The 22,253-nt window shown below is 36.7% G+C and overlaps 1 protein-coding gene across 9 annotated transcripts in view; it reads left to right on the top strand.

Moving 5' to 3' along the window:
- The window catches only part of LOC108717166 (myelin transcription factor 1-like protein), a 310,654-nt gene that overhangs the window by 105,853 nt on the left and 182,548 nt on the right, over positions 1 to 22,253 (top strand). For 8 of the 9 annotated variants that reach the window (XM_041563530.1, XM_041563531.1, XM_041563525.1 and 5 more), the window contains exon 3: positions 6,198 to 6,294. The exons of the other annotated variant lie outside the window; for it this stretch is intronic. The gene's annotated coding sequence lies outside the window, so the exon portion shown is untranslated. The remainder of the gene's footprint in view (positions 1 to 6,197; positions 6,295 to 22,253) is intronic. 9 annotated transcript variants of the gene reach the window in all.

The following is a 22,253-nucleotide window of genomic DNA, read 5'->3' as shown; positions in this document are numbered from 1 at the left end:
ATTTGAGAAATATTTGTATTTTGCTTTCCTAAGCAGAAGAACATAGAGCAGGCTTGTTCTTTCTCTTGACACCTTCCTTGACTACTTGCTGGTCAGAATGGTTGGAAACAAACCAGCAGGTGGCGCTGTTTTAACAAAATTGATTCATATTAACAATACATGTGTCCCTTAATATGTTGGAATTAAAGAAAAAGAAATAATGAACTAAAAAAAGGTCCAATAGCATTGACACAGCTCCCATTGACTTCTATGGGACCTTGACTGATTTTACTTGTGGACGTTTTGTATTAGAGTTTTTTGTGGTTTTTACACTTAATAAATCTCAGATTTTATGAGTTTTAGATGAATAAAAAAATGAGAATTTTTAGAGAAAAAAAAAATCTACAAGTTAGTAAATAGGTCCTCAAGTGTCATTGGGAAAAGCTAGGGTTGCCAGTTCCAGATATTACACATTTAGGGGCCTATTTATTAAACCTTGATTTTTTTTTCTATTCAAGGTTTTTAGGGGGAAAACTTGAGTTTTCATGGAAAAATAAAAACTAGAATTTTTAGAGATTTTTTATACCCCAAAGCTGCTAAAAATCTGAAAATGCTCCATTTTAAACCTGTCGAGGTCATGTAGAAGTCAAGGGCAGATGTCCCTGAAGTTGTTTCTTGACATCGTGATCTGCGCTGGATAATCCGATAAAGTCAGTGTTTTCGTCCGATAATCTGAAAAAGTTGAGTTCTCACAGCAAAAATTCAATAAAATTGAGTATTCGGAGCGTATTCGGAGCGTCAATCAAGGGAGTGGTTGACTTGTTTTCATAAACATTTAGATGCACAGCTCTTCTAATGAAACATTCAGCAAATTGATTTCCTATGCATCTGAATTAACCCTTTCTTTGCCAACAATGTTGAATCTTGTCAACAAATGTTTAAACAGCCTGCAAGCAACACAGAATGTACTTTCTGGCTAATACCTAAATAAATAAGGAAATGTGGTTGCACTGCTCCCAGAGTTGTTCCAAAGCATGTCACTAGTGATGGGCGAATAAATTCGTCAGGCACGAATTTGCCGCCAATTCCTGCGTTTCGCAGCCGGCGAAATAAATTCACGAATCTCTCGTGAAAATTCGCCGGTGAAAATTCCCCAGCGGCAATTTCTGATTTTCGCTATTTTTTTCGCGAAAAGGTTCGAAATGTTAGATTTTTTCGTGAAAACGTTCGAATTGCCTGATTTTGAGTGAAAACGTCCGAATTTCACGACTGTTTCGTGAAAACGTCCGAATTGCACAAATTTTTGGTGGAAACGGCTGAATTTCACTAACTTTCCGTTTGCAAAATTTTTCGTGAATTTTTCGCTGTTTCACAAATTTTGCGGGAAATTCGCAAATTTTTCTGGGAAGCAAACTGGAGAGATTTGCCCATCACTACATGTCACAATACGCATGTAAGCGCCAAACTCTGGTGGGACCCAGCATGTTGCATTTCACCTGCGTTCAGCGCTTACATGCGTCTGTGTGAGTTCAGCCCCCTTTACAATAATCTACTCCTGCGCTCCCCTGCGGCTGAACAAGAAAGAAAGCGCAACACAGGGGAGCTCAGGTAAAACTGCCCGTGTGTAAGAGCACTAAAAAGGACACTTTAAGACTAAATGACAGTTTGGAGTAAGTGTAGCAATGTAGTACAGTTATTTTTTTTAAATTATTAAATTTCAATTTATTAAATAACTATTAAATTATTTTTTTTCAAGTCTTGTTTCTTGCCATAAAATTATTTACCAAAACATTTCTCTAAATGTTCACTATTGAAACAACAGCTTAGTACTGGAGTACAGTTTACATTGTTAATCATATAATTAATACATAACACAGGTATAGGATCTGTTATCCGGAAACCCATTTTCCAGCAAGCTCCGAATTATGGAAAGGTGGTCTCCAATAGACCCCATTATAATCAAATAATGCAAATATTTTTTAACTATTTCCTTTTTCCTTGTAGTAATAAAACAGTACGTTGTACCTGATCCCAACTGAGATAAAATAAATCCGTATTGGAAGCAAAACCAGCCTATTGGGTTTATTTAATGTTTACATGATTTTCTAGTAGACTTAAGGTATCGCGATCCAAATAATGGAAAGATCCGTTATCCGGAAAGTCCCCGGTCCCAAACATTCTGGATAACAGGTCCCATCACTGTACTTAATATTCTGTCCAAGTAAGCAGAACAGCTGCCAAAGTAAGAACATGTGCATTTGTTTTTCCCAGTAATGAGAATTTCTGTAAATTCTCTTATTTCTTATCATACAAGTGAATTTTGAAGTTTCTTTGGAGACAAGTAGATTCAAGTGCTAGTTTCTGTTCCTTGCTTAATACGTTAGGAACTGATATCGCCTGTAATTAGAAACCTTTTTTAGTCGTTTCTCTTCGCCCTTTGTCGTTGGCTGCTGCTTTCACATGGCTAAGAATGAATGCAATGCAGATATCATAATCTGGGTTATTTCATGTCTGTATCGTTCCAACTAAAATGTACTTCAATTCAAAGAAATGCAATTGATATACACATAATGTAACAAAGGCCAACAAACTGCAAATAATAGGAAACCACTTTTACATGTTCAGCCTTAATAGCTTGCCCGGGCGGCCCCTCCAATTCATGGCATCTTCACTGTGAGCATCCGAATTGCTCCGTTTCATAAATATAGTCGCTTTCCCTACAGATCTCTATAAAATCTGACGGCAGATATACTAGTATAATTGCCTAACACTGCATTACTACATTATTCATGAAATTTACATTAGCTTAAATCTCAGAAATGTGTGTTCAGTGCGTTTTCTGGCCACATTTTGGATAAAATAGTGTTTATCATTCAGAACGTTTGTGTTCTCACAGGCACAAATTGCCTTGAGTCTAAATTTTAGTTACATGATACACGTAGCTAGGGATGGGCGAATGGCGAAACACATTGACGTCAATGGGCGTAAAAATAATTTTGACGCAATGCAATTTTTGACGCGAGCGACAGTTTTTATATTTTGTCCAAATGCATTAAAGTCAATGGGCGTCCGAATAATTTTGACGCGAGGCAATTTTTATGCGCACGCCAATTTTGAAACGCTACCGTTTTTGTTTGTTTCACATTTTCTGCTGGTGAAATTTCCACGCAGTTTTGCGAGAACATTCGCAACTCGCAAAATGCTGAAATATGTTGAGAATCCATGCCTGGCAAATTTATTCGCCCATCACTACACGTAGCTGATCTCAGTATATAGTGAATAAAGTACAACCTTTAAGTTGGTCTTCATTTTTTATCTTTTATAGTTTTGAGCAATTTGCTTTCTTTTTCTGATTCTTTCCAGCTTTCAAATGAGGGTCACTGACCCCTGCAGCCCATAAACTATTGCTCTGTGAAGCTACAATTATATTGTTATTGTTCATTTTTATAACTTAGATTTCTATCCAAGCCACCTCCTATTCATTTCCCTTTCTCTTATTTACACACTGCCTGGTTGCTAAAGTAATTCATTAATTAATGATAGTTGCTAAATTTACAAACTGGAGAGCTGCTGAACAAAAAGCTAAATAATTCAAAAACCACAAATTAGTTATTTAGCTTTTTATTTAGCAACTCTCCAGTTTGAAATTTCAGCTGGTTGCTACGGTACAAATTACAATAGCAACCATGCACTTATTTGAATAAGAGACTGGAATATGAATAGGACAGGCCTGAATAGAAAGATGAGTAGTAAAAAGTAGTACAGGTATGGGATCTGTTATCCGAAAACCCATTATCCAGAAAGCTCCGAATTATAGAAAGGCTGTCTCCCATAGAGTGACTCTATTTTATCCAAATAATCAAAATTTTTAAAAATGTAACAATAAAGCAGTACCTTGATCCAAACTAAGATATAATTAATCCTTATTTGAAGCAAAACCAGCCTATTGTGTTTATTTTACAGTATGTTTACATGATTTTCTAGTAGACTAAGGGGGTTATTTACTAAACTCCGAATGCAAAAATCATGAAAAATTTATGGTTTTTTTTTTTATAAAATGAGACTTTTAAAAAATGAAGAATTTTTCGGAATTTTATTAAACCCTGATGATGGAAAAGTCAGAATCTGAATATCCGGCATCTCTGACCTCTCGAGGTTGCATATATATATTTAGGTAAAATGTATAAGCGCATAAAACCCAAGTAGATTTGATTGGAGTTTGTAGCAGAAGATATTGAAATAAACTCGGACTTTGATAAATAACCCCCTTAAAGTATGAAATATAGCTGGAAAACCCCAGGTCACAAGTATTCTAGATATAGGCAATTTCTTTAAATCTGTTTCAATACTAAATTGATGTATGATATGACACCCCAAAGGGCAGACCTTCTGTGAGTTTGTTGGTTCCCAGTAGACTGTATTCCCAAACCTTCCTGTATTTCATAACCATTATATGTAGTTCATAATTTGCATAACTTTGTGTTTATTTAGGGGCAAATTCATCAAGGGTCGAATATCGAGGGTTAATTAACCCTCGATATTCGACTGGGAATGAAAATCCTTCGACTTCGATGTTCGATATTTTGCGCAAATACTTCGATCGAACGATCAAAGGAATAATCGTTTGAACGATTAAATCCTTCGAATTGAACGATTATCCTTCGACCAAAAAAACTTAGCCAAGCCTATGGGGACCTTCCCCATAGGGTAACATTGGGTTCAGTAGCTTTTAGGTGGCGAACTAGGGGGTCGAAGTTTTTTCTTAAAGAGACAGTACTTTGACTATCAAATGGTTGAATAGTCTAATGATTTTTATTCGATTCGAAGTCGTAGTCGAAGGTCGAAGTAGCCCATTCGATGGTCAAAGTAGCCAAAAAAACACTTCGAAATTCAAAGTATTTTTTCTTCTGTTCCTTCACTCAAAGTTAATGAATTGGCCCCTTAATGTTCCCATGATTTTCTAGTAGACTTAAAGTATGAAGATCCAAATTACAGAAAGATCAATTATCCGGAAAGCACCAGTCCCGAGCATTCTGGATAACAGGTTCAATACTGGTAATAACAATACATTTGTAGCCTTATAAAGCATGTGGTTTTTAGATGAGGTCAGACCCCCATTTGAAACCTGGAAAAAGTCAGAAGAAGGCAAATAATTCAAAAAGGTGCTTAGAATTGGCCATTCTATAGCATACAACAAGTTCACTGTATGCAGAGGCATATAAGACAATGTAATAGAACCATGACCCATTAGCTCAATGCCTTTAATGGCTCAGTGCAACTTGGCTTGTGTTTAGCTAATGATGTAACTTTTTGGATGTCTTGTGGTAGAAGGAGTGATGAAGAACTCTGCATTGGGGATGAAGATGTTTTTTACACTTTGACTCAGAGTATAGACTACAGTATGTTCTCCAGGTAAAGAGATGCATCATATCTGCATTGCACAGTACATACATGTAAGATCAAGATGATTGTGGATGTAGATCATGTAGATGATCTTGGAAACCAATAAATTGACTTAAATAGTGGACCAGCACAGAGGCAGATTAGAACAGATGTAACATTACTTATAGGTAGAAGAGGCAGCTGACAATGGCATAATCAGTACAGGACACTGGAGCAGTAGTAATGGGCAAAAAATTCACAAAACAATGGGCGTCAAAATATTTTTCAATTTTGATGCGAGCAACAATTTTTATACACACGACTATTTGGTTCAAATGCATTAAAGTCAATGGGTGTCCGAATAATTTTGATGTGCAATTTTGACGCGGTGGATTTTTCGCAGACGAATTGTCGTCGCAGTTTCACTAATAAATTTGCTAGCGGCTAAAACGGGGAAATTCGCAGCGAATTTGTGTCTGGTGAATTTATTCACCCATCACTAGTCAACAGTCAATACTGTTGCTTTATTTTATTATACTGACTCAAGGACAATAATTTGTATACATCATATCAACAAGTGCCTGACAGTTCAGTTCTGTAATAAAATTCTATGCAGTTTAGTTTTAACAAAAACCCATGAATGTCCTTGAAAGTGGTGTTCGAACTTATAAGTAATAGCAAATGATACAGGATTTAGTTTCTAATATATTCTCTCCTAGTCCAAAAGATACTGTATGTGTAAAAGTATGTCTATCAATTATGTTGAGTGTCATATAGTGGCACTGTATAAACTACTGTTGGTTTAATAATATATATATATTTTTTTTCAATTTTAGTTTTACGAAAATGAATTTATGAGTTTGAGCCACTCTCTGAAATACTCCAACTCTCAAGCTTGGACATAAGAAGTAACTACATCGCAAAATACTTCAGGTAGAACCAGAATTTTACTATTGCTTTTGTCACAAGGATTTGCTCATTCACCTTACAGATACTACAAGTTTTTATATATATGTTACATTTGCCAGGACTTCCACAAGATACTCTACACACAGGGACAATACAACAGTCACAGTTTTTTCTCATGGGGTAGAAAAAGATGGAACCTACAGTATTTAGCTGCAAGTAGTTTCTTTTTGTCATGGGCAGACCATAAGACTAATGAACTTATTTATCAAAAAATTACTTTGTGAGGTTTTAGAGCGATTTTCTACTTCTAATAAATTTGAATGTTAAAAAAAATCAAATGTTTATTAATTATTAAAAAATCTGAATATAAAAAACTCGAATGACTACAATCGTGGAAAAAAATTAAATTTGTGAGTTTACAAGTTCAGAAAAACGTGAAAATCTTGAATTAAAAAAATGGCTTGAATTGCACAAATGAATTGTGCATTTTTATGCAAGAAAAATCGAATCCTGGCAAAAATTTGAATGTTGATAAATGACCCGCTAAGACATGAGAGTGAGCAGCGGCCACTTTCTACAGTATCTACTTGTAGCATGGAACTGTGTGTATGAGACTGAGGCCTTTACACTTTATGAGTTTTATTTTTAGATATAAATATTTAATACTGTACGCCCTGCTATTTTGGGATCTGCTGCTAAATAGAAGTGGTACCTGTATATAAATGTTATAAGACCATTCAGAATTAACTGCTCTGAATGGTGTGTTTGGCACAAATGTACCTACCATCTAACCTGCCAAAATAAATGCTGCGCTATGTGTACCAAATTCACAAATCATGACAACCATGCCCCTGATTTTCCTATGCCCTGCCCAGATACATTTGAAGACTTCCAATATGCCAGTTTTGCTGAAATCCAAACCCTCTTCTTATGAGTTATGACACGTTTTGCATCTAGCTGGTTTTTCTGTGATATTATTGGTGGGGTCAGGTTGGCTTCCAGGCAGAGAAAGGGCTCCACACCGCAGGTCAACGTTGGGTGTTAAAGTACAGGTAGGGTTATTGATCCAGTATTTTCAGCCTATTCCTTCCTAAATGTCAGGGCTCCATTTATAATCTTTTTATATGACTTGGGACAATGGAACATACTGTAGATATTAGATATTCAAAAATAGAGAAACAGAAGGGATCAAAGGGGATGCAATGGTTGCAGTCTACCACCCATAATGTTTGGTGCTCAGATATACTATACTAAATTCGCAAATACATAACTAATTGATTTTCATCACTAGACAGCTTCTGCTATTGCTGTTCTATGTATAATTTAATTTACTAGTGATCTATAAAAAGGAAAACATGGCCCTTTAATTTTTGTGTATAGTGCTCCAGCAGATACTGATTGACTCTGACTTGAGTTGTGAAGAACCCAAAGGCCCAGCAAAACTGAATTTATTGTATAACATGAACACATGTTTTTATTCTCAAATACCTATCCAGGCATGTTGAACTTCATTTTCCAATTAGATGTCCAGTATCCCAATCCCATTCACATGGAGCCTATTGTTGTTAGAGGGTGAAAGGTTAATTCCTTGTCAGTCACACAGGTCCAGTTATCTGGAAGTGTGCATAGGGAGTTGTATTTTGCTTGTTTGAGCAAGGTCCTGATTAGTGGATCTATGTGAGGGCCCTCAGGGGACGGCTTTGACAGACTGTCATGCTATCCCATTGCATATGAAGTCCATGTGTGTCAGGTCATTAATCAACCCAGTAGTGGTAGGATCCTCTGTGTCTTCTAGCTTTTTTGTCAAGTCCACCCTTTCAGGTCAAAAGCTAATCTTGTTTAGTTTGAGAAGCAATGGCATTGTCATTGTGTGCCCAACACAAAATCAATTTGTCTTATACATTTAAATCCTAGAGAGTTGCTGATGCAAAAAAGCCAAATATGTGACCAAAAATAACATGGATTAGAATTCTATAAACTTTTATGAATAATAGATTAATTAAAAGGGGTAATGGTGTGTTGACAATGTTCTTTCTGCAGTTTTAGGGTAGGAAAACGATTTTGTCGCGATCTGACACGCTGCGACAAAACGCATGCGAAAAAATAAGGTAAGAGATAAAATTGTCGCATGGTGTTGCAGCGCTGATCCGATGCACACGACTGTCAGATGCAGATGCTGCACGCATGCGTTTTGTCGGATCGCCCTTAAGAGTCCTACCCTTAAGTGGAGATGAACAAACTGCTGTAATATCTAATGCACCAATATTGACAGTAAGATCCAATTTATAAAGCTTTAGAGCAGTAATATTTAGGGATGTATGAAATCCTGGATTAGATTTAGAATTTGACCAAATCCAAGGCTTTTTCAGCAGGATTCTAATTCGGCTGAATTCAAGAGCCTGGCTGTATCAAACCTAAACTTTAAGATGTGACTTTTGGTCTAGGACTTCTTTTTCCCTTTGTGTGTCCTAGTTCAAATTTGGTTTGGTATTCGCCTGAATGCTTTCTGAAAGATTCTTGCCACTGAACCCTTAAAATCGGTATTCAGTGCTTCCCTAATTAATATTTAGTAATGGGGCACATCAATGTTTTCTGGCAAAAAAAGGATCTGGTCAGTTATAACATTTCAAAAGTTTTCTTAGGAAAGCTGGAAGGAAAGTAAACTTTATGGAATCCCATCCCAAAAGGGTTTATATTAATTTGAATAAAATGTAGCTTCCTTCCAATTAGAATAGGACTCTGAGAGCACTACAGAGATTCTCATCCATCCAGGTCATGATGATACATAGTATCTAGTAGAGTTAAGTCTAAAGTTTTCTTCCGAGTGGCTTCTTCAGTTCCTGGTGCATAACTGACTGCTTGGACCAGTGGTAAAATTGGAGTTTTTAGGTAAACTCAAAAAGTCCAGTTGCTTTAGACTTAACCCTACTAGAGACTCTCATATGGATTCTGGTGGACACTCTTTACTCTCCAGTGCTAAAAAGCCATCAGATCTGAAGAGGCAAAGAGAGAGAGCAAGCCAGAGTAAAAATAATTAAAATTAGGCAACACTCAATTTTATTTTTAATTCCTTTGCCCAATTTCTATAAAACATTTGTCCCAGGCCCTTACTAACGTACAGGACCCAATGTTTAAACCACTGATGTAGTAAAAACAAGTACAAGTTGCAAACTATTGGCATTCTTTTAGCAGATTTGTCCTTTATATGAAGGCATGTGGAAGTATAGGATTTATTAGGATTTCTTGATATCCATTCTTCAGCAAGGGAGAAGCATTTGTGCACAAGACACGTGCCAAGCATGCATATTGATGGCGTTGCTAACAGGCAGTTAATCAGAATGGCAGATTTGGAATAGATTGCCTGTAATACAATGAGTTCCTAATCTCCTTCATCCAAGCAGCAGTATTGGCAGATTTGATAGTTGATAGACATAAAGAAAATAGCATTTCTCCAAATGCATGAAGCTCGAGGCCATAGCAAGTATGTAAGAGCCTTAAGCCAGTGACAAATCAATACAAATATAAAACAAGAAACAAAATACCTAAAATCCATGCACAAAAGCACAAATAAATATACTTTTTTCTCCTCCACTTTAAGTCTTTAAACAGGACAATAAACATCACTCTAACTGATTTGGAACTTCCACTTCTAGAACCCTTGCTAGTTTAATTGTTTAAAAAATGGTAGAAGGCGACAAGTTGGCCATTCTTGACCTAAAGAAAACAAAGGTTTACACCCTGGCAGGTCTTACATGCAGTATCCTATCACCATAATGTGAGCAGAAGTTATGCTTCTTAAGTCTCATACAGTGAGGTTTAGAAAATTGGTGGGCAGATGACATGACCATGTATATACTGGAGCTGATATCACAGTACCATGATGGCAATTTCAGCTACAATGAAAATGTGATATCCCACCTCGATTTGAACCAGGGATCTATAGTTTAAAGTGCAGTCTGCAATACCTCTTCTCTAAAAGTGTTACTTTTCAGCTTGGTAAAGTCTGCTCAGCTGCTATTAGTCTGGCCACTACAGTTTTTGGTTCACATAAGCTTTTCTACATATCTCTGAACTCATTCAGTGCTTGTTGTAAATTACAGTAAGTCTGCTTATTCCTGGATGCTCTGACACCTGACTCTTGACTCCTAACTGCCCTGTTTATGCCCCAGTATTAATCTTGTGGTTTTGACCTCAGTTTGTTCCTGTTTGGAGTTTGCCTCGTGATTCAGTGTATGCTGTAGGTTGTTTATCTGGTTCTGGCCTGTCTGAATATGCTTAGCTCAGTCCTTACCAGCTCCTTCCCAAATAGCTCCAAACCCAAAGACAAAGGTGGCTATCACAGGCAGAAGAGCAGACTTAGATCAGAATCCAGTTGCTACCTCGGGTTTGGGAAGACTTTATGTAACAGACGTATATAGAGTCAATATGTCAAAATACAAATATATCGTCAAAATATGCTAGCAGCTCAATTTAATTCAATGAATGGTGCATCACATTGTTAAAAAAGCTAAGCAATTGCACACACAGTATATGTTCTTGAGCTGCTCAAGGATGTGTTAAAACAATATTATTCAAATAATATGCCTTGAATGTCCCCATTAGTCTTCTAGACCTCCAGCTGCATATTTCTTGCATTCAGCCATCCACAATAGGCCAGTTTTCTATATCCATCTGACCACACACTGATCTCAACAATCGGAAAGTGCACTGACTGTTCTGCCATTTGAAATCTGATTTGCCATGGGTGACTGGATCTGGAGCAAGGTTTATGTCTTCAAAATACAATACTATTTTCTGGAAGAAATGTTGCCCTTTACTGTACTATTGCATTGTGTTTCTTTGTTTCCATTCTTTTCATTACTGATAAATATATATATTTTTTTCATTCAGCCAACTATTAGCCTTTTATTGTGTAAAGCAAAACAGTAGGGGTGAACCCTTCCTGTTTTCATGTCTGTATAGTACAGGTGGGATCTGTTATCCGAAAACCCTTTATTAAGAAAGCTCTGAATTACAGGAAGGCCATCTCCCATAGACTCCATTATAATGAAATAATTAAAAATTTTAAAAATCATTTCCTTTTTATCTGTAATAATAAAACAGTACCTTGTACTTGATCCTAAGATATAATTAATCAGCATCGGAGGCAAAACAATCCAATTGGCTTTGTTTAATGTTTACATTATATTTTAGTAGACTTAAGGTATGGAGATCCAAATTATAGAAAGATCCGTTATCCAGAAAACCCCAGGTCCCAAGCATTCTGGATAACAGGTCCCATACCTGTATTGGATATAGACAAAGTCTGAAATCTTTTCAATCAAATGGTTCTGTCCAAATAAAATAATTCTAAAGAAGCAAGAGAAGGAACAGACTGCATCATTGCTAAGGGAAATGTCCCGAATAGAATGGAGAAGAAACAAAGTTTATGATGCATTGAAAAAAAGATAAATTGCTCCATCAGCTCCAATACCATTTACATATGTTAACAACTCCAATAAACTAAATTCCAAAGCTTTACCACATATTGTTCCGAGACATTATCGTTGCACAGAATTTAGAACGCCCTGGAACAGCAGAAGACCGCAGGGCTAAAACGCATGAATTTGGTGTGAGCAGCTGTCCCCTGCAGTGCAACACAATGATCGAGATCAGCAAGAAGTAATATTTGTGCAAAAAAAAAAAAGAAAAAAGAAATAGTTTGCCATGCAAATTCGAGGATGAACCAAATATTGCTCTGCCAAGCATTGGGCTCGACCCCTCTGGTGCTGGAAGTTTTACTGGAAGCTGACGATTTCCAGCAGAGCGCATTTTGTCTCTCAGCTGGGAACAGAGTATCCTATTTAAAATGAAATGCGTAAAAAATATATTTGCAATAATGCTGTTTTGTTCCCATTTTCTTGTTTCACTTTACATCTGTTTGTATAAGAACATTTAGCTGCTTTTCAGTAAATTTTATACTGAAAGACGCACAGGGCAAAAAGAATGTGGTTGGCTGGGGTTCTGGTAACAAACTTTACACATTTTATTTCATACGCCCATAGGGTCTGCCAATGGCCAAAATAGGAACATGTTTGGTCCATTGTTCCAGTTCCACCTATTTGCACTGAATTTTGTAAAACAGGTTTCCAGATAACGGATCCTATACTAGAATTAGAGGGTGAATATAAAGAAAACATCTTTTAATGCTTTGGAGTCTGACCTCAGCAATATCTGTGAAGATGATGATGGACATTGGAGCTAATATCAGGGGGCACATTTACTTAGCTTGAGTGAAGGATTTGAAGTAAAAAAACTTTGAATTTCGAAGTTTTTTTTTGGGTACTTCAACCATCGAATAGGCTACTTCGACCTTCGACTACGACTTCGACTTTGAATCGAACTAAAAATCGTTCGACTATTCGACCATTCGATAGTCGAAATACTGTCTCTTTAAAAAAAACTTTGACTACCTACTTCGGCACTTTAAACCTACCGAGCATCAATGCTAGCCTATGGGGACCTTCCCCATAAGCATTCTATGCTTTTTTTGATTGAAGGAAAATCCTTTGATCGATGGATTAAAATCCTTCGAATCGTTTGATTCGAAGGATTTAATTAGAAGGGTTAATTAACCCTCGATATTCGACCCTTAGTAAATGTGCCCCCTAGAGTGTCCTCATGATCCAAAACCCGTTTGTTTCTATCTGGATTTGATTTAAAAATATTAGCATATGGATGTAAATTTATTTTACCTTAGCTTTTATGATGGTATTGTTGATTCATCTTGTGGTTTTTGTTTTGCATAAGCTTCAATTGTGTCTCTAGCAAGGTGACGCACAATACAATGGACATATGTAAATATCTATGAGCCAAATGGAACTGGAACATAAAATAAAGGTATGGGACCTGTTATCCAGAAAGCTTGGGACCTGGGGCTTTTCAGACAAGGGGTATTTTCATAATTTGAATCTTCATACCTTTAAGTCAACTAGAAATTATTTAAACATTAATGAAACCCAATAGGATTGTTTTGACTCCAATAAGGATTAATTATATATTAGTTGGGTTCAAGTACAAGCTACTGTTTTATTATTTCAGAGAAAAACTAAATTATTTTTAAAAAATTGAATGATTTGATTATAATGGAGTCTATAGGGCAAATTCACTAAGATTCGTAGTTGCGCAACTTCGCCACACTTCGCCAGTCGTAGTTTCGCCAGCGCTCCGCAAATTCACTAAAATCCGAAGTTGCGCACAGGGGTAGCGTAAAGTTGCGAAGTTGCGCTAGCGTTGATTCGCTAAGCGATGCGAAGTTACGCTAGCGATGGTTAATTTGTATACGGCGCCAAATTCAAATTTCAATGGAGGAATACGTAGAATCACTACAAATGCCTGGGAAACCTTCAAAACATCATCATCATCATTTTTTTGCCCTACACATGTGCCCACTGTATAGTTAAGGTGCCATGAGTTAGGAAATGTAGGGGGGAAGGAGGGGAGCCCCAAAAAATGTTTCGATCTTTTTCAGCCTATCACCCATAATATAGAAAATTCCCCATCTTCACAGCTCTCACTGTAAAAAACCCCTTCCGAATATTTAGGCGGAACCTCTTTTCTTCTAATCGGAATGGGTGACCTCGTGTCAGCTGGAAAGACCTACTGGTAAATAAAGCATTAGAGAGATTATTATTTGATCCCCTTATATATTTATACATAGTCATCATATCACCCCTTAAGCGCCTCTTCTCCAGTGTGAACATCCCCAATTTGGCCAGTCTTTCCTCATAGCTAAGATTTTCAATACCTTTTACCAGCTTAGTTGCCCTTCTCTGTACCCTCTCTAATACAATAATGTCCTGTTTGAGTGATGGAGACCAAAACTGTACGGCATATTCTAGATGGGGCCTTACAAGTGCTCTATAAAGTGGAAGAATGACCCCCTCCTCCCTTGACTCTATGCTCCTTTTAATACAGCTCAAGACCTTATTTGCCCTTGATGCTGCTGACTGGCATTGCTTGCTACAGCCAAGTTTATCATCTACAAGGACTCCAAAGTCCTTTTCCATAATGGATTTGCCTAGTGCAGTCCCATTAAGGGTATAAGTGGATATTTTTACATCCCAGGTGCATGACTTTACATTTATCAACATTGAATCTCATTTGCCACTTAGCTGCCCAGATTGCCAGTTTGTCAAGATCATGTTGCAAGTGCCACATCCTGGATGGAATTAATTGGGCTGGATAATTTTGTGTCATCTGCAAACACTGATACATTACTTACAACACCCTCCCCTAAGTCATTAATGAACAAGTTAAATAAAAGTGGACCCAATACTGAGCCCTGGGGGACCCCACTAAGAACCTTACTCCAAGTAGAGAATGTCCCATTAACAACCACCCGATCCTGTAGCCAGTTTCCTATCCAAGTGCAAATGACTTCTTTAAGCCCAACAGACCTTATGTCAGGAGCTACCTGGGATCAAACTCTGAACTTTACACGCTCCTGCATTATTTCATTGAGCCACTGGAGACCTTTGGATTCTGATTCTACTAGTATGATTAAAGACGTTCTACCTTTTATGTTTGCTCACCTCCTCCTCCTCCTTCTTGCTCTACCAGGTGTTGGTAATTTGATAATTAAGGGCCTTTATAAGCCTGTTACTAATGTTACTCTGGTGCTTGATCATTGAAGCTCCCAAGCTAGATCCTGCATACTCCTTGTTCCTGTGACGCCTGATTCCTGCTTTTGTTCCTGAGATTCCTGCTTTTGTTCCTGAGATTCCTGCTTTTGTTCCTAAGATTCCTGCTTGTTCCTGAGATTCCTGCCTTGTTCCCTGTGCCTTTGTTCTCTGCTACAGTTCCCCTTACCTGCTCTCTGTTTGATCTCCTGGTAATTGACCTCGGCTTGTTTACTGGACTACCCTCTGCCATCAGCCTGCCTCCGACCTCGGCCTGCCATACGGACTTGTTTTGCCATCAGCCTGCCCCCGACCTCAGCCTGTTTCTCGGACTTGCTTTATTGTTGCCTGCCCTTGACCACCAACCTGGTGTAAGAACTTATATTATTTATCTTTTGTTTATAAGTTATATTGCCATACTTTTCATTATTAAAATACTCTTCTGCATAACATGTTTCCGGCCTATCAAAACCTCAAATACCCGCTGTACTCGTGTTATACAGCACCAAGGCTCCTAACTACCAGCCACTCACCTGTGGCCAAGCCTGACACCTTAGTTTAGAAAGCAGTCGTTTGTGGGGCACAGTATCAAACGCTTTGGCAAAATCCAAATAGATCACATCTACTGCCCCCCCACTATCCAGAATCTTACCACATCATAAAATGCAATCAAATTCGTCTGACATGACCTATCCTTCATAAAGCCATGCTGATTGTTGCTCATAATGCCATTCATTAGGACAAAATTTTGAATGTGATCCCTTAACAAGCCTTCAAATAATTTGCCCACCACAGATGTCAAGCTTACTGGCCTATAATTGCCAGGCTGAGATCGTAATCCCTTTTTAAATATTGGAATAACATCAGCTTTTCTCCAAAAGGTAGCGTTCAGTACACTGTGCGCGTTAGTGAATTTGCGTAGTTACGTTCGTAGCGAAAATTCGCCAGGCGTAAGGGTGCGAAGTAACACTAGCAAATTTACGCCAGCGTTCGTTAGTGAATTTGCGAAGTAACGAAAATGCCCAACGCTAGCGAATTGACGCTAGCGTTTGGCGCTTCGGCGCTTAGTGAATTTGGGTCTATGGGAGATGGCCTTCCATAATTCAGAGCTTCCTGGATAACAGGTTTCCTGGTAACGGATTCCATACCTGTAATACATTATAGACTTTTATAAAACAATACATTCTAGCTTTCTACTTTTATTTAAAGATGTTTCATTAAAAGTTTTTATTATCTCTATTTACATGATCAACTGAATTTTCCTTAAAGGAAAACTATACCCCCAAACAATGTAGGTCTCTATAAAAAGATATTGCATAAAACAGATCATATGTAAAACCCTGCTTCATGTAAATAAACCATTTTCATAATAATATACTTTTTTAGTAGTATGTGCCATTGGGTAATCATAAATGGAAAATTCACGGTCCACACAAACAAACCAAACAACCATACATGCTAGGTCACATGAGCCAATTAACAGACAGATTTCTGTCTTTTGCTTCAACACTTCTTCCTGTTACAGTTAAAGTTGTAGTATTTGTGGTCAGGTGATCTCTGAGGCAGCACACAGACCATCACAAAATGGCGGTTCCAAAGGGCAATATTTACTTAAATATATATATCAGTTTGGAAAGATTCTTTAATATGCTTCTTTGATATAAACTGTTGATTAAGTATTCATATTGGGGGTTTAGTTTTCCTTTAAGGATGTTTATACCTTGTTCCTCCAACTGAAAATTGATAGAATTGGAAAGTGACTATTACAAAAAGAAGTTTGGGGGTATCTATGGTTAGTTGTCCAGGAAGTAAAGCAAAAATGATTCATGTCATACAGGGCAAATGCCCAGCGAATAGTGTCCTCTAAAATTACTTCACACCAGGTTAATGTGCCCCCAGTGGACATATACTCATTAATAAATATTAGTTTGTACATCTACCAGATAGCTGCATGATTGTGATAACTGTCTGTCCTTTTTGTTCCCACCAAGTATTGAATTTAATACTGTAGGGTGCATCTGTGTGTCCGTGAGATGGGGTTTTTCAGGTTCACTCACATGGATAGGAAGGCTTTGTTTTCTTTTCTAAATCCGCTTCAACTATAGGGTTTGAGAATAATGAATTGTTTGGGACAGGTCTCCAATATATTTTTCTCTTGAGCAGTTTTTTGGATAGTGATCCCAAAGCTTGGAGGAAAACCTTATGAGATATTCAACATTTTAAGTTTAATATACAGTAAGCTATTTAAACATAATTCTTTTTGTTCCTGTTATTCATCTATGCCCTAACTATGTAGCTCTGCCTGACGCCACTCTCATTTTCTATGCTTTAGCACATGCTTCTTTCTCAAGGATTTCCTGCTTCATTGGGTCCAGATGAAATACAGAGCTGCTAGATATATATATATATATATATATATATATATATATATATATATATAGATGCAATTAGGAGCACTCACGGTTGTAGTGATAAAGGAATGTCTTTTTATTGGAGTGTTACAAACTACCCCACATCAACGCGTTTCGGTTCTCTCAGAACCGTCGTCAGGAGTTCTGAGAGAACCGAAACGCGTTGATGTGGGGTAGTTTGTAACACTCCAATAAAAAGACATTCCTTTATCACTACAACCGTGAGTGCTCCTAATTGCATCTATTTGTTCTCCTTTGAGGAGCACCCGGGATTCGATTTACTGAGGGTGAGTGCCGGTGAAGCCTATATATATATATAGGGAAATGATAAAGCAAGGATTAGATGAGAAAAAAAGTAATGGGCCTTCTACCTGTTCAGTAGAAGGAAATCATTGGTTTTGCCTTGGCACTGCCCAGTGCTTAATATAAGAATGGGTACTTCTCAAGCTGAACCAGCTTCTCATTCGATTGTTTGCAAGCTGGGAGTCTCATGCATGTCTCTTAGCTGAAAAATGAGTTAATGCCTTAAAATGAGAAAAGTATATACAGCTATTGTTAGGCAATTGCTCCCCAGTAAATTCTGGGAGTTGTCTCATTTGATTTAGTCTAAAACAGACCAATAAAACCCAGAACAAGTAAAGAGGGCATCATGGGCATAATCGTGCCATTAGGGAGACAAAAATCATCCTGCATTCTAAAATCATAATAATGACTTACAAGAAGCTAATATGGTTGAAGCATTGGGCATAGAGACAGTTGAAGGTGTCACCCATGCATAGAATGAGATTTTTTCTCCAGTAACAGAATTATTGGGTTACATATGTCCCACTAGCGGTTTTTATTGCAATAATCACCCTTTTAAAACGTTGGCTGAGACCTCAGTTGTATTATGCCTGTAGCTACTTGGAGTCATCATCATAACCCACATGAGCTGGACTACTTTGAAGACAACAGGCATTTTATATAAATTTTTGGCTGAAATCAGCTGCATGTATGTTCTTCCTAGAGTTTGCTGTCTTCACCTATAAGCCCCTCTAGCAATACTTGTAAACAGTCTATATTAATTTATACCTTGCAGCCATAGAGTTCCAGCGACCTGATTTCCCTGTCCGTATGAACCCCTTTCAGTTCCATACTGCACATGTTTTATTTGTCTTTCTTTATTACCTGTTCAGCCCCATTATTCTAGCAGCTGACCCTGTCCATCTTTATACATTCCACAGCAAAAAAGCACCCACAGGTTAAACCTTGTCCCAGTCAACCTTGGTTGCCTCAATTATTTGTTCTCCATAGCCAGAAACTTCATTTATCCATCTTACCACCTTATCTTCTCCTTCATTCTGTTCCATTACACTTGCAATTGCCATTCTCCTATTTACTTTTCTCAGTTATTATTAATCCACTGCCTTACTTTCTTTGTTTCTCTTTCTTCCTGAATATATATATATATAGATATATTTTTTTTTCACAAAAATGACCAGCGACACCGATATATCTTGTGAATCAAAGTTAGAAGTGTTTTCAAATTTGCAGGAATAGCCGACCTGACAATTTGGTCCACATAGCGACCTTCCTCATCACAAACTGGGAATTGCCTCATGAATTAGATATATATCTTGATCTAGATAAGTAAAAATCAAAATATTTTCTAACTAAATACATTATTATTTTACATTTTATCTGCATACCTATTAAAGGGGTTGGTCACCTTTAAATTAACTGTTCATAAGATGTAGTGAGTGATATTAAGGGACAATTTGCAGTTGGTTTTTATTCTTTATTATTCATGGTTTTTGAGTTATTCAGCTGTTTATTCAACAGCTCTCCAGTTTGCAGTTTCCGCAATGTTGTTGCTAGGGTCCAAATTATCACAACAACCGTGCACTAATTTGAATAAGAGACTAGTTTATGAATAGGAGAGGCCTGCTTATAAAGATGAGTAATAAAAAGTAGCAATAACAACAAATATGTAGCCTTACCTATCTATCTGTCTGTCTGTCTATCTATCTGTCTATTATCTATCTATCTATCTATCTATCTATCTATCTATCTATCTATCTATCTATCTATCTATCTATCTATCTATCTATCTATCTGTCTATTATCTATCTATCTATTTATCTATCATCTCTCTATATACTATCTATCTATCTGTCTGTCTGTCTGTCTATATATTGATCTATCTATCTATCTATTATCTATCTATCTATTATCTATCTATCTATTATCTATCTATCTATTATCTATCTATTATCTATCTATTATCTATCTATTACAAATACATTAAATGCTAATAATATACATTAGTTTGGGAAATGTTGTTGGTTAGTGCCACCTCTCATTCATTCATGGAATCTGAATTCTTTCTCATCCAGTCCCTCTTCTAGAGCTCTTAACATATTGGATTAAAGAATACCCCTTAATAGTGATCAGATATTCCTTTAGCTGTTATTTTGGTTTTTTTTTAATAATCTTAAAGAATATCTATGATGTTTGTTTTCAAATAGTTCAAACCTTACACAATACCAAGCAGAAATTTGGTCCTGCATGCCATTTAATTAGCCATTATTCTAGTTGGATTCTACGGCTGATACACTGAGGATGGTTTCAAAAGACCCATACAGAAATAATACTGTGCTTGATCTTGTGATAAGCAACAGAATAACTGGGTAATAGTGACCATAATGCTGTCTTATTCAGTGCATATTAAAAAAAAACATATGCCTGGTCAATAAAGAAAGTAAACGTTAAAAAACTATTTCACATTAACTTCAATATGGCCTAATAACAAATTCCTAAATTAATTTCTATAATGTCTTTATCATATCAAAGTCAAACCATTCCTGTTCTCTATTGATTCCCCGTGGAACAAAATGTATAGGCATCAAGGGTTAACCTTTTATATGTGGCTTAATGTGAAGAAAAAAGAAAGTAGTAGAAGGGCACAGACCAATCATGTAAAGCCTATAAATACAACAATGTGTTGTTACGCAAAACATCTAACAACAATTGATTGCTTTACTTGCACAGAGCGATCCCAAAATAAAATTTATATATAACAGTAAAGATTGAACATGGTTGTGCCAAATAACCAAAATATTTTTGTTATAGGGTAATTCTGGAAAAGCAGATGTAGTTAATGATTTTTATACCAGTGTCACTGTAGTAGTACAGATTAATAAGTATGTATTAACATATTGTCAGTGACTGACACAGCAAATGGCACTTAAACAAATTTAATATGAACATAATACCATTCCAGTATTGAAAAAAAAAAAAATGGCGAAGGTCTCAAAGTGCCAGTTGTAGACTTTTTCATCGCGGGTAGGAAAATTATTCAAATGTTTGTTAAGAGATTATGTTCTGGAGAGTTTTTCAAAGCAATAATAAGAATGGCTTTGTCAAGAACAAATTATACCAAAAATATCACTTGCTTTTTATCGCATAATATTTAGCAAGATGATGGCTTAGGTCATGAGCTAGAGGTAACTTTTGGGGGCAAATTTACTTATGGTCGAATATCGAGGGTTAATTAACCCTCGATATTCGACTGCCTTATTGAAATCCTTCGACTTCGAATATCGAAGTTGAAGGATTTACCACAATTCGTATCGATTCGAAGGATTTTAATTCATCGATCGAACAATTTTTCTTCGACCTAAAAAAGCTAGCAAAGCCTATGGGGACCTTCCCCATAGGCTAACATTGACTTCGGTAGGTTTTAAGTGGCGAACTAGGGGGTCAAAGTTTTTTTTATAGAGACAGTACTTTGATCAAATGGTGGAATAGTTGAACAATTTTTCGTTCGAAAGTCAAAGTCATACTCGAAGGTCGAAGTAGCCCATTCGATGGTTGAAGTAGCCAAAAAAAGTTATATTTATTCTATTCCTTCACTCGAGCAAAGTAAATGGGCCCCTTGATGTACATTATTTGAATAATAATCTTTTAGGGGCAGATTTATCAAGGGTCGAATTTCGAAGTAAAAAATACTTCGAATTTCGACCATCTAATTAAAATACTTCATCTTCAAATATCGAAGTTGAAGGATTTTTCACCGAATTTGGCCATCGAACGATCGCAGTAAAATCATTCGATCAAACTATTCGAACGATTTTAGCGTACGATTGAACGATTTTACTTTGATGTGTAAAGATGTGTAAATGGTCTAGAAGGTCCCCATAGGCGAACTATTGAAGTCGAAGTTTTTTTTAAAGAGACAATACTTCAATTATCGAATATTCAAACTATTATACTTCGAATCGAATTCAAAGTAAATTCGAAGTCGTAGTATCCTATTCGATGGTCGAAGTAACCACTTTGAATTTCAAATTTTTTTACTTCGAAAATTTCCTCGAATTCACTTTGACTCGAATTGACCCTTGATAAATCTGCCCCTTAGTGTCAGTATCACTTTAAATAGGAGTATAGAGTCATCAGAGAATTCAGGTAAAACTACATGGAGAACATGCAGTGCAATTATTGTCTTCAGTATTTAAAAAAGGGAATATGAAAAGAGGAAGAGGAATATGGCAACTAAACTAATGAATGAAATGGTTCTCAGTTATGAAGAAAGGTTGGCCAAGTTGAGAATAGTCACAAGGAGAAGAGGAATCTAAGGGACTTAGTAAGTGAGAATTTTTAAGGTTGCTGACACAAATCTTTGTTCAATGATCGCCATTTTGTAATCAGAAATTTTCTAGGAACATAATAGACACTGTGGATGAGATGAAATAATTCATAATGATACATGGGAGAATGTGACAATTCTTTATAGAGGGTGGGGATAATACAAAAAGAAGGAATACAAAATAATACAATATGCCTGAAATCAGAGTAAGAGTAAGAGCAGTCATTGGTGGTCCAGTTGTTTCAGTATTTTCCACTTCTTTCTTAAATGACATTCATCTATAAT

Source organism: Xenopus laevis, chromosome 5L (genome assembly GCF_017654675.1).
Source record: "Xenopus laevis strain J_2021 chromosome 5L, Xenopus_laevis_v10.1, whole genome shotgun sequence".
In the NCBI taxonomy this organism is placed as follows: domain Eukaryota; kingdom Metazoa; phylum Chordata; class Amphibia; order Anura; family Pipidae; genus Xenopus; species Xenopus laevis.
Note: the sequence above shows the minus strand (reverse complement) of the source record. Positions and strands in the feature narration are given on the sequence as shown.